The following is a 12,516-nucleotide window of genomic DNA, read 5'->3' as shown; positions in this document are numbered from 1 at the left end:
AGAAGTCTATCTTCTCAAAGTTAGCAAGATATAAGCTTATCCTAAATTCTCCTGTAATGTGAACGAGACTTTACAAAATATATATGTATGTATATATATAAATATATGTATCTGGATACGCAGATAGGATGTTCCTGTTTTAAAGCCGGTTCTCCTGGGAACACTAGGGGCACCATCCCTTCTGGGGAGAACGGGGGGCTGAATAATGTAGCCAGGAGTGTCCAGCAGGTGGCGTTCCAGACTCAGAAATGTGCATTGCAGGGAGCAAGACAACTCATGGTGTTTGCTGCTTAAGCAGAATTCACTCCGGAAGTGATACTCACGTGTTCATTTACTAAATGGCTCCTGTGTGCCAGAGACTGTGCCAAGTGCTTATGTGTATATTCTCATTTAATCCTCATAGCTCTACAAGTTGAGCTCTCCATCGCTTCGCATAAATTCAGCGATCTAAGTGACTTGTCCGATGTCACTGACATGGTTATTAGCAGAACCAGACTCGGTCCTGTAGCCTGTCTGACCCATGGCCACTTTTCCTGTCAAAAGGGCCAGGATCCCCAGCAGCTCTTTCTTGTCCACAGTGGTGCTTTCACTCATGCTTGGGGGCAACATCCTTAGAAGGTGGGGTCACCAGAATGAGCCAAGCCTTTGAAGTCAAACCCCCTTGGTTTTGCCTCTCACCTGCTGTGTGATGGTGGGAAAGCTGCTTGGACTCTCTATGCTCAAGTTTCCTCATCTCTAAAATGGGGTGAGGCTGGGCTCAGTGGCTCACTCCTGTAATCCCAGCACTTTGGGAGGCTGAGGCAGAAGGATTGCTTGAAGCCAGGAGTTCGAGACCAGTCTGGGCAACAAAGTGAGACCTCAGCTCTACAAAAAAAAGAAGAAAAAGAAAGAAAGAGAAAGAAAGAAAGAAAGAAAAAGAAAGAAAGAAAGACAATTAAAATGGGATGAGAACTGAGGCAGTGAACTGTGGTGAGATGATCTTAGGTAACTGACCCAGAATCTTGCTTGCTTGCTTGGCCCAGAGGAGGTACTCAATGAATGGCAGCATTTCTGCTTAAAAACGACTTCACAGGAGGTAGAGACAACTCTGAAAGGTCTAGAACTGTGCTATTGAACGGTGCTTTCTGCAGTGATAGAAATGTTCTATATCTGTGCTGTCCAGTAGCATAGTCATAACCACATGTGGCTACTGAATGCTTGATACCTAGCTAGTGCAACTGAGAAGTTGAATTTCAAATTTTACTTCATTATAATACATTTAAATTTCAATGACCATATGTGGCCAGTGGCTACCGTACTGGACAGTGCAAGTTTAAAATGTGTCTGAGCTCACAGTCTGTGTGTCCTTGACAGCCCCTTGGGTATGAAACAAAAGAAGCTATGTTCAACATTTGGAAGCTAGCATATAGCAGGTACTCAGTAAATCTGAGTTTGTCAGAAATGGAAGAGAAAGGAAAATTGGTAAGCAAAGCCAAAGCAGTGTTTTGCATTTAACAAATTGTGTACAATTGTGGGACTGGACTCTCAGACTTTTCCAACAAAATCTTCCAGAGTTCAATACCCATGGTGGTGCTGACTGGGGGGAAGGTTGTTAGTTTTTTATCCTTTCAAGCCAGATTCTCTAAATATTTCTTCAATCTGTATTCAATGGGGACAGAGAAGAAATGTGTTCTAGTTAATAAAGTGTGTGTTCAAAACAAATTCCCCTCCTTCAGTCACTGACTAAAGAACTCTTCCTCCTTTTCTGTGCCCCTCTCTTCAAAAATTTTTAACTATTTCACAAATCAGACAACTTCTTAGAAAGTTTATTCTCGCTCTCTCTTTTTTAAAAAACAACAACAACAACAACAACAAAACACAGGGTCTCACTCTGTTGTTTAGGCTGGAGTGCAATGGTGAGATCTCAGCTCACTGCAGCCTCAACTTCCTGGAGCTCAGATGATCCTCCCACCTCAGCCTCCCAAGTAGCTGGAACTATAGGCATGTACCACCATGCCCAGCCTATTTTTGTGTTTTTTCTAGAGACAAGGTTTCACCTTGTTGCCCAGGAGTCTTAAGCTTCTGGGCTCAAGTTATTTGCTTATCTTGGCCTCCCAAAGTGCTGGGATTACAGACATGAACCACCATGCTGGGCCAAAAGATTTTAAAGGCTCAAAATGTATATAACAAAACAACTGGGCCCCAGGAAGCAGCACTATGTTATGCATTTCTCACTTCCATAATTTTATCTATCCAAATTTTGTTTTTAAGTGATGATCAGTTGGCAATTCTCACATATTGCGTGGTTGAATCTTGCATTTTATAAAAGCTAGTGGCAAAAATATTCTCCAGAGGTAGGTCTGCATAGGTCTGCGTTTGCTTCTACCTGAAGACAATTTCTATGCTGTCAGTATTGGGACCAATTTGCATTCCACCTGTGGTTTAAGAAAATCTGAGTTAATGGGCACCTTATTTCTGAAGTATCCCAGTGATGTTCAATGGACCTTGTGGACTGGCACCCTGGGCTGCTGGTCCATTTCCTCTCTCAATTAAGACAAGCCCCTCTCATCCAGAGTATCCTGGTCTGCTCACAGGGCAGAAGTTCTTACCTATACCAGGCAGAACCTTTCCTACCTGTACAGGGCAGGGCCATTCTTCGTTCCTCACCATCCTGAAGACTTGCACTCTCTCTGGGTGCCCTAGCTACCAAGTTGATGTAGCCAGTGATCATAGGTCCTTGAACAAGACCTATGGCTCTGACAACAAACAGCCTCATGAAAGGAGCTTCTTTTGCTTTTTGTATTTTTGACTTTTTCCTTCAGTAGGCCTCAAAGCCCTACAGGAACACAGAGAGTCTTCTGCCAGAATGACATGTTCTTCTGTCTTTTATGGCTCTTTGTTTCTTAACATAGCTCATTCCCAACTCTGCCATCAAGGTCCCTTGCGAATAGGGTCCAAGTATGGATAAAGAGGCTCCCTCCATGATTCTACCTTTGAGTGGTGGTAAAGGGACCATTGGATCTGATGTCTTCTCCATGGCTCTTCTCACCTCTGTGTATCTTCCCAGCTCCTGAAATGGTTGGGCACTCTCTTCCCAAATAGCCATTTTCCAATGTTCTAGCAACCTGGGTAACCCTTAATACACTCCCATAAGGCAGTGTGTTTCATGGTATCAACTAGGTAAACATCTGCATGACTCAAAGAAGCCCCACCCAGGTGATAGCTAACCCACTATTAAAACAGCAGTTCCCACCAGTGGCTGAATGTGTTTTCATGTTACATTATCACTGGTTAATATCAGAGCAAAAGTGCAACCTCGGCTCTCTCCTTCCCCTTCCTCAGTCTTTATCTACTCAACCCACTTCACACCTGTCTCCAGGTAAGAGTGCTGCCCTCATCTTCTGGGCTGGGTATCTTGGATCCCCCTCCAGATCCTCCCTCTGCCCTTAGTGACTGACCATCTAGCCTAGAGGACCCTTGCTCTTTGGCATTTAGCTGAGTTCAACTAACGCAGAACCCCCACAGGAGATTGCAAGATGGGAGAAGAAAGCATGGATGCCTTTCCTTTCAAGGTCTCCTCAGCCAGGCTGTGTCCCCAGACTAAGGTCTCTGTTCCTCTCAAGCTGCGCAACTCTCTAAGATTCTGCTAACAGCTTCCTTCCCTCGTCCCTTAGACCTGAAGATGGTGACCCCTTTGCAGCTTCTAACACTGGGTTATATTGCTTGCCTTCATGTTCTCCTGCACATGCACCTCTCTAAATGCCCCCTTTCTAAATAAATCTTCCTCTATTTTGTCTAACTCAAATGTGACAGCTGTTTCCACCGGGTCTCTGATTGACATACTTTCCTTTGGCATACAAGCGCATTCTGGTTCTGCTATGTTTCTATTCCTGGTTGCTCTGTGAACTTCACAACAAAGATTTACCTCCCCTTCCAAACATCACTTGGATTCAAGATATTTGCTGTTCTTAAACCTGAATTTCTCAATTTCACTCTCTTTGAACTAAACAAATACCTGTTCTTTTTCTTTTCTGCCCTCTTTTTCTTCTTGCCTCCTTCCCTCCCTGCCTTCCCTTCCTACTAGATAGTGGTGCCAGAGAGCACTAGCGTTAGTGACTTACTGTGCTTTAGTTAAATTCTCAGCTTCTTAGGCAACCTCACCCCTTTAAGCTTAAGGTTTCTTATCTGGCAAATGGGGACAATGATTGCATTGTCATGGAGATTAAACAAGATCTTAAGATAACGTCTGGGCCAGAAACGTGGTGTCTCATATGTATAATCCCAGCACTGTGGGAGGCTGAGGAGGGTGGATTGCCTGAAGCCAAGGGTTTGAGACCAGCCTGGCCAACATGACAAAACCCCATGTCTACTAAAAATACAAAAATTAGGTGGGTGTGGTGGTAGGTGGTGGTAGGTGCTTGTTATCTCAGGTATATGGGAGGCTGAAGCAGGAGAATCACTTGATCCTGGGAGGCAAAGGTTACAGCAAGCCTAGATTGCACCACTGTACTCCAGCCTGGGCAACAGAGGGAGACCCTGTCTCCAAAAAAAAAAAAAAAAAAAAAAGGTGTCTGCACAGTCTGGACTGATTATTTCTGTGTGCCAAGCTACTCTCTAATCTCCAATATCATAATCTAGATTTCTAAAGACTCTCTTTCTTGCACCTCTAACTGGTGGATGGCATCTTCCTGCAATACTTCTCATGGTCCTGAAGTGATCTTTTGAGCCCTGATTTTTAAAGGCATCCTTAATTTCCATAGGCCCAGTACAGAGAGCAAACTCTTAACCTATTCTTATACTTTTATTTGCTCCCCACCGCCCGCCACCACCACAGTTACTGGTACATAAAAAGAAAAGGAGCTTTAAATTGTCTTATTCCTTTTAGTATCTCCTATGAAGTACTGGATATTCAGAATGCCATAGAGAACGGCACGAAGAGGAATGCTCTTCTTACAGAGGTGATGGGCAGAGCAGGAGGGAGAATTTGACACCAGTCCTAATAGGCACTGGGAAAGAAAAGTACAAAATGCTTTGCATGTGGAGACTATGGATGTATTTGTGGGTTTCCAGTGGATTTGATCAAGATTATAGAGAAAGTAGTTGAGAACAAAGGTTAGCTTGAAGATTTAGGAAACTCTCTGCCTATAAATTCTCCATTACATGTCTGATCTATTAATCATTTTAAAATGTGTCGATTATATGATTTTTCACTTCTAAACTCCTGAGAACTATAGGAAAGGGATTACGAAGGAGATGTGTGTGTGGGTGTTCAATTCACAGAGAAAGAGTTGAGGATGCAGTGATATCCACAGCTGAATGAATTTTCTTAATGCTTCATTTATTTCATATTTTTATTTTCTCAAGAGTCCCCCAAAATAGCAATTCATACACATTTGTCTTCCCATCTAATTTTGCTTTAATAATAGTTAAGAAAACACAACCAGCTGTTTTTTTTTGTTTTTTTTTTTTTTTTATAAAAAGGCATCTACGTGTTGACATCCGTTCAATTCAATTAATAATTAGGTTGGCAAACTCACCTCTTAAGTTCTGGGACAACATAGCGGGTGTCCAAACACTGACCGGGCCTGGGGAAGTCAGCCACCTAAGGTTCTTTTTCTTGAAGTTCCCTGGACAACCATTTCCTAAACAAGGTCCCCTATTTAATTAATTACCTAAGCAAGAGATAAATACATTATCTTATTAAAAAAAAAAAAAAAAAAAAAAAAAAGACAACACATCACAGATGAAGCTAAAGTGCCCTTGGGCTACTCCTTTTATCATGACCTTCTTTACTGAAAGTTACAAATTTGGGGTGTGTCTTTATAGAACTTTTACTTTGCATTTTCCTAAAATCTATATACATGTCCACATTGCAAGTGAGTAGGATTATTGTATGCTTATTTTTTTCCTTGATTTCTTACAATCTATAGTAGTTTTTCCTGGACTCCTGCTCTTGGAAAACACCCAAGACCAAACTGAAAAACTCCGTGGGCTGGTTGTGTCTCGTTCTTCCCTTGGGAGTAGGGAGCTGACTTAAGTCCATTGTCTTTGTATGATGAATCATTGATAATAACTTAATATGTGGTTGGGAATACTTTATTTTCATTTCCATTTTATAATTTGTTGACTGTTAAGAGAAAATTGGGGAAAATCTCTCTAAAACCATGTTCATAGAATTTGTATGCTGGTAAGATCTTAGATAGTTATCTATTTAACACATCAAGAAATGGGTTCCACAGGGGGAATGCAGCATTTGGAAATGCAGCGGGCCTGGGTCCTCTGTATTTAAATAAGGAGCAACAGGAGGAGGAGGTCAGACTCTGCCCTGTACTCACCTTCAGATTGTAATGAAACATTTTTTTCCACGTGCCTCCTTTCTCCTTATCCCATTCCACTCCTCCAAGCCAGTCTTTCTTAGCCGCATTCTCCTTTGTAAATCCACCTCAGCTATTCAATGACATTCTGCTTTGGATTTCTTAACAGCAAAAGCTGACTGCTAATGTTGACTGTGCTTATTCTGCAGAGGATTATACTACATGCTTTCAGTACATTTTCTACTTTATCCTCACAGAACACTATTTGAGGTTGGCACTGTTCTTACCCTTGCACGAGAAAACTGAGGCTCAGGGAGGATGGGAAACTTAGCTACCGTCTCTAAGCAGGAAGTGTCAACACGAAGATCAAACTCTACCTGCCTCTTGACTCTGCAGCTCGCACTCTTGATTCCATTCGGTTCTGCCACATCTTGTCTTTTACAACAAACAAGAGGAAATATTCAGTGAGAATGAGGAGAAGCAGGCTAGAGACTTCCAATAGGTTTTAGCAAACCGCCCTGTAAACAATAGGAACTCAATGAATGTTTGACACCTAAATAAAACGCTCTGAAGACTAAATGAGTTAATATGCATTAAGAAGCTAGAACAGGGTCTGGCACCCACTAAGGTCTAAGTGCCTATTACGTACTATTAATGTTTATGCCTACTTGTGTCATTTATGCTGTGCAAATACCACAGAAGGCAAGACACTTCTTGTCCAGAGTCGCAGGTCATGGGAGTCTATGGTACTATTAAGACAATTTTAAAAGACTTTTCTGAAATGTCACCTCCAAGCAGTTAGAGGATCTGAGTTTGCTAACAAAACCATCTGGGATATTCTAGCAATAGAACAATCACAGCCAGGACTCATGGGAGAGGAGATTTCAAACTCTTTCTTGGTACTGAAGTTTGGAATTTGAGACCAACTCCTTGGCCCCATTATATTTTATTTTGCCATCTTTTTACTGATCAAACCTGTCATTATTTCTTCCTTTCCAGGGACTTCTATGCCCTCTGCAGTTTGCCCCTTCCTCTGTTATTTTTTCATGTATGTGAATGTTTTTTTGCCTGTATTTTAAATGCCAGCCATCATTTGCCGTGTCTTCTAAGGGCAATCTGCATTTAGCCCAAGTAAGTAGGCAGCAAATCACATGATCCACCCCATACCTTCCCCAGCTACGGTAGATCAGTTATGATGAGCACTTGATCTTTGAGGTCATGGTGTTGTATTAGGACTGACCACCATCTCGGGTCAAGTGAAAGGTAAGGAAGTGGACGTACAAGCCTAAGCGAGACAGTGACGTGGCCCCTACTTTTGGTTTTCTAGTTCCAGTACCTATGTTTTCTATGTCTTGGATTCCACCTCCTTTTTTTTTTGTTTTTTCCTTTGTTTGTTTTTTTACTTGAGTTAAATTGAGTGAGTTTCTGTTACATGGATCCAGAGAGGGTTTCACTGGCTACTTTGTAACCAGACAATTAAACTCTTTGAGGACGTAGTTGCTGTGTGCCTTTCAATGGGTATTATACTGCCTGGTACATTGTAGGTATTCAATAAATATTTCATGTTAATTCATGTTTTATGGAGTGAGAATTATCTTGATCTGTGAATTTGGATTGTAGTTTTTTGTGAGTGATAGAGGCTATATGCCAATAATAGTAATCATTCATTTGTTTATGCAAAGGCATTTATTCCAGATAAAATTGAGTGGTAAAATAAGGCCCAGTTTCTTAGTTAGGAGGTTCCTTCTCTATCAGGGGAGATAGTAATGACAATAGATGAATTACTATTTGATTGACAAGCGTAACCCAAACAAAACATTCTCTCCTTAGATCTGCTGTGATTGTTCCTTTTCGCAAACCACAATGACTCTGGAAAACCTGACGGTAAACACCAGCACTGCCACCAGCTAAGGATCTGTGATCAGGAGTGCCATCTCACGGCGACAGGGTAAGTGTCCCCCCATTTAATTCTGATTGGAATTCCTTCCATTCTGTATTGTTGTTCACATCAAACTAATCACCAACATGTCTCATTCATCCTGGGATGTTGGTCGTGTCTGAAGTTCAGTAGTCTATGTTTGCATGTGCAGGATTTTTAATGAAATGCTAGTATGTCTTTCATTCGCCTTTTCCAGACTTCACAATAAGTTGAATTATGTTCACAGTCAAGGGATTTTTCCTTCCTTTTGTTCTCCTTTATAGAGTGAACCAGGTATCTTCTGTACCCCAGTTCAAATACTCATCTCCAATGGGGAAGGTCCAAGCCTCTATCACTGATGCAGGCTTTCGCTTAATCATTATGAATGACTGGATGATGGATTTATAAACATAATATGTTTTTTGAGTACTAACCATGTGGTATGCATCAGGCTGGGTCCTGGGGACAGTGGAAAATAAAGAAGACCCAGTTGGTACCTGCCAGCCTGGAGCTTAGAGTCCAGTGGGGACAATGGATGTTCCATAAGTAGTTCACACAAAACAGTAAGACTGCAAATGTGATACACGCTGTGAAGAAAAATGGCCAAGTGATATGAGTTCATGTAACCGAAGGGTTGGTGAATGCTGAGTGTCTAAAAAGTTATCATAAAGTCACACTGGAGCTCAGCACACTGAGGGGTGAACCAGGTGAAGAAAAGAGGGGCGAATGTTTGGGTTCAGGGAAGAACATTTCCAAATGCTTCTGAGGAATAGTGGGAATAACTCAGGGGCACACTTTGAAGCCTTGGGAAAGGAGGAGAATACTCGTCAAATTGCCTAATTTCAGAAAACACATGCTCTTCTGTTTTAACCAAAATAACTGGCTGGTGGGTGAGAAACCTTCATGACCACAACAAGTGCCCCAGTTGTTCCCTGAATTGGCAACTGTTTTACTGACATCAAGATCTTTAAAAATATGCATGGGAATTCTAACGTCATCCCTTCCTCCTTCCCTCCCCTCTTCCTCCTCCCCAGTCATCAGAACTCTAGACAGCTCAGGGATCCCACCGCACCTTTTCAGAAGGAAAATAGAGCCACTGGGGCATTACGTTTTCTGTTTTACCTTTATGAACTTTTGGCTTCCCTGTCTTGGGGGAGGCAATAACAACTAAAAACCTGAAAGGCAAGATTTGAGAGGAAACACACAGATTTGGCAATGAAGTCCAAAACCCAGCGCTGAAAGCCTCTGGCTGCCCTTTCTCTTCCTTTCGGTTTGTGCTTTGGCTTCTTAGCAATCATGGTCATCATCATCCTCACAGTAGCACTAGCAATTAATACTGGTCATTAGCTCACAGCCAGGCATCGTGATCAGAACTGCCTGTGTATCATCTCATTTAATGCTGATAAAATTAGATAAGGTTGGCCCTGTTAGAGTGATGTGAAATTCACAATATTCAACAATTTGTTTGGTCTACTAAAATGTCCATTTCATAAGGTTGAAAGACAATGTTATTATTTCCCAGGGGCCCAGGGGCTTACAAAAATTGTCCATGTTTTTATAATCGGGGAGTGGCTGAGCTGAGCTTCACGCCCAGGTGTGTATAGTACCCCAGTAGCTGTGTTCTTTTGCGTGATGAATGCAAGTGAGGGAAGGAGGAAGAAAATCACACCATAAAGGTTCGTCCTTTTCTCTTTCCGTGTCCTAGTTTACTACTTAGCGTGTCTCATAGGTTAGAAGAGGAAAGAAAAGCCAGATGCTGAAGTCTGAAGACGTTCCAACAATTCTCACTCTTTTTACTCTGCTGCCCCGCCCCTGTCCTGACCCCATTAAAAACCGATCTTCCCTCAAAAGGGAATGACCGGTGCATGCTACTGAAAAGCCCAGGCGAGTGGTAACCATAGGCACAGCCAGGTCCAGGCCTTCACACAGTGCTGAGAAAAATCTGTCTCTGGACTCGTCAGATCTTCCTTCTACTAAGAGGTCCAAGCCAATATTCCACAGTGCACCACCCCCAACAGAGAAAGTTATCAGTAGTCACAATAGAATCCTAGCAAAGAGTCCCATGGACAGGCATGCCGTATGCCCATGTGAAGAGACTGAGGCACAGAAATGATAAGGTGTGCATCTGAGGACACTCAGCCCCAAACCACTACACTGTTTACCTGTCTGAGGTCATGGACTGCACTGATCAGCAGCTGTGGCTCAGATCTCTACCCCTGGGATGAGAAGCAGGGGTGTAGGATCAGCTCTGCAGGGTCAGCCCCTCCTCAGTCACCTAGACTGATGGTTGTGGGCAGTGACTTTTCAAAGGAAACCTGGCTGCTCTTACCGGAAGAAGGGAGATGGGGTGCCGGGCAGGGGAAGCCACAACTGCTCTCCACAATGAGACTGTAGAAAAGTTTTGGACAGAGAGGATATTTTTCTCTCCAGTCTGATGCTGGCCCCAAATTTCAAAGAACAGAAGGCTATTAAAAGGGCAAAGGAAGGAAGTACTAATTAAAAGGTCTCTGCCAGGCTCTAGGGTCAGACAGAACAAAGAATTATCCATTAAGGGAGCTACTAGCCTGACAACTGCAAAGCCTTTCGGGCAGGAGAGAGGTTCCGCTCAGGGCCCTTAGATGGCTGAAACCTCCTTGACTTCATTTTTCTCATTTGTAAAATGTACGTGAAATACCTACTTCCGTGGTTTATTGGCAGGATTGCATGCTTTAACACATGGCGAATCTTCAAGCTGGTGCTTGGCTCATAGCTTGTTCTCACTACATGGTAATGGCTGTAGGAATGCTGCTGAGGCTACTCAAATGTTTGAGTCCTGGAGATTCTTCCTCTTAGTCCAAAAGTCTCCTTGGCTCCTCTTAAATCTTTGGTTCTTTCTTTTTATTTATTTATTTATTTATTTAGAGACAAGGTCTCATTCTAGAGTGTAATGGTATGATCATATCTCACTGCAGACGCCAACTCATAGGATCAAGTGGTTCTCCCAACTCAGGCTCTTGAATAGCTACGACTACAAGGTGCACACAATCAGGCCAAGTTTAATTTTTTTTTTTAATACGTAATTCTGTAGAGACGGGGTCTTGCTATGCTCCCAGGCTGGTCTCAAACTCTTGAGCTGAAGTGATCTTCCCACCTCAGCCTCCCAAAATGCTGGTTAACAAGTGTGAGCCAACCATGCCCAACTCCGGCTCTTTTCTTTTTGAGACAGAATCTCACTCTGTCACCCAGGCTGGAGTGCAGGGGCGTGGTCTCTGCTCACTGCAACCTCCACCTGTTGGGTTCAAGTGATTCTCCTGCCTCACCCTCCTGAGTAGCTAGGACTATAGGCATATGCCACCATGTCCAGCCATTTTTTTTTTCTATTTTTAGTAGAGATGACCACCACATTGACCATGGTGGTCTTGAACTCCTGACCTGAAGTTAACCACCTGCCTCGGCCTTCCAAAGTGCTGGGATTACAGGCATGAGCCACTGTGCCCAGCCTCTGGTTCTTTTTTAATGATCCCAAGATCAAGGACTTATTCTAGAATTTATGTTTCTAGAAGTCTTTTGTCACTTTTCCAGAACTTATGCTTTGACTTTGGGGTTGTGAAACATGGGCCATGTCAGAATGGACTATTCTGGTGTTCTTTGTATCTATTAGATGTTGGAGAAATAAGAGCCTTTATATTCCTTTGATCTGGAGTATTCAAATGATGCAGTGTCTTTTCCATGTTTCCCTCACATGACCTGGTTTTTCTAAGGGCTACTTTCACAGCAACATTTCCATAACCCATGTCCAGTAGCCTCTGGCCACCTTTCTAGACTCTTCGTGCATGACCCGCTTCTCTGTCTTGCCTTCCCTTTGAATCCTGCTGTGGCACTCAGACTTGCCCCTCTAGACTTTCCTTGTTTCCTGGCTGATACAGTAGATCAGGTGTCTTTTTGTAGCAAATGACAGACACCAGTTGAAACAGACTTAATGATTTAATTGAAAAGTCAGAACATAGCAGGATTCAAAGACTCAAGCAATATTATTAAGTCTCGGTCTCCATCTCTTGCCTCTGCTTTCCTTCCTGTTGGCCTCATTCAGGGAGACTTTTCCCATCCCATAGCAAAACGACTACCAGCAAAGGCAGCTTACACAGTGGGGGTGACTGCATGATTTTTCCCGACTCATCACCCATCCTGCATGCCTGCCTTTTGCCAGTGACTTTGTAGTCTCTTCCACCACTAGAGTGCGTTTGCCATCTCACTGATGTTGGGTGTAGCCATGTACTCTATTTTGGCCAAAGAAATGTGGTTGTAAATGACTGTGCCAGTTCTGAG

At 42.8% G+C, this 12,516-nt stretch overlaps 2 protein-coding genes across 2 annotated transcripts in view; both read left to right on the top strand.

The window, feature by feature from the left end:
• The window catches only part of ADAMTS9 (ADAM metallopeptidase with thrombospondin type 1 motif 9), a 207,846-nt gene extending 199,638 nt beyond the window's left edge, over nucleotides 1-8,208 (top strand). Inside the window, exon 40 of the mRNA XM_074404499.1 lies at nucleotides 8,124-8,208. The gene's annotated coding sequence lies outside the window, so the exon portion shown is untranslated. The remainder of the gene's footprint in view (nucleotides 1-8,123) is intronic.
• The window catches only part of PRICKLE2 (prickle planar cell polarity protein 2), a 395,296-nt gene continuing 390,944 nt past the window's right edge, over nucleotides 8,165-12,516 (top strand). Inside the window, exon 1 of the mRNA XM_074404501.1 lies at nucleotides 8,165-8,241. The gene's annotated coding sequence lies outside the window, so the exon portion shown is untranslated. The remainder of the gene's footprint in view (nucleotides 8,242-12,516) is intronic.

The sequence above is a fragment of the Saimiri boliviensis genome, chromosome 8 (genome assembly GCF_048565385.1).
Source record: "Saimiri boliviensis isolate mSaiBol1 chromosome 8, mSaiBol1.pri, whole genome shotgun sequence".
In the NCBI taxonomy this organism is placed as follows: domain Eukaryota; kingdom Metazoa; phylum Chordata; class Mammalia; order Primates; family Cebidae; genus Saimiri; species Saimiri boliviensis.
Note: the sequence above shows the minus strand (reverse complement) of the source record. Positions and strands in the feature narration are given on the sequence as shown.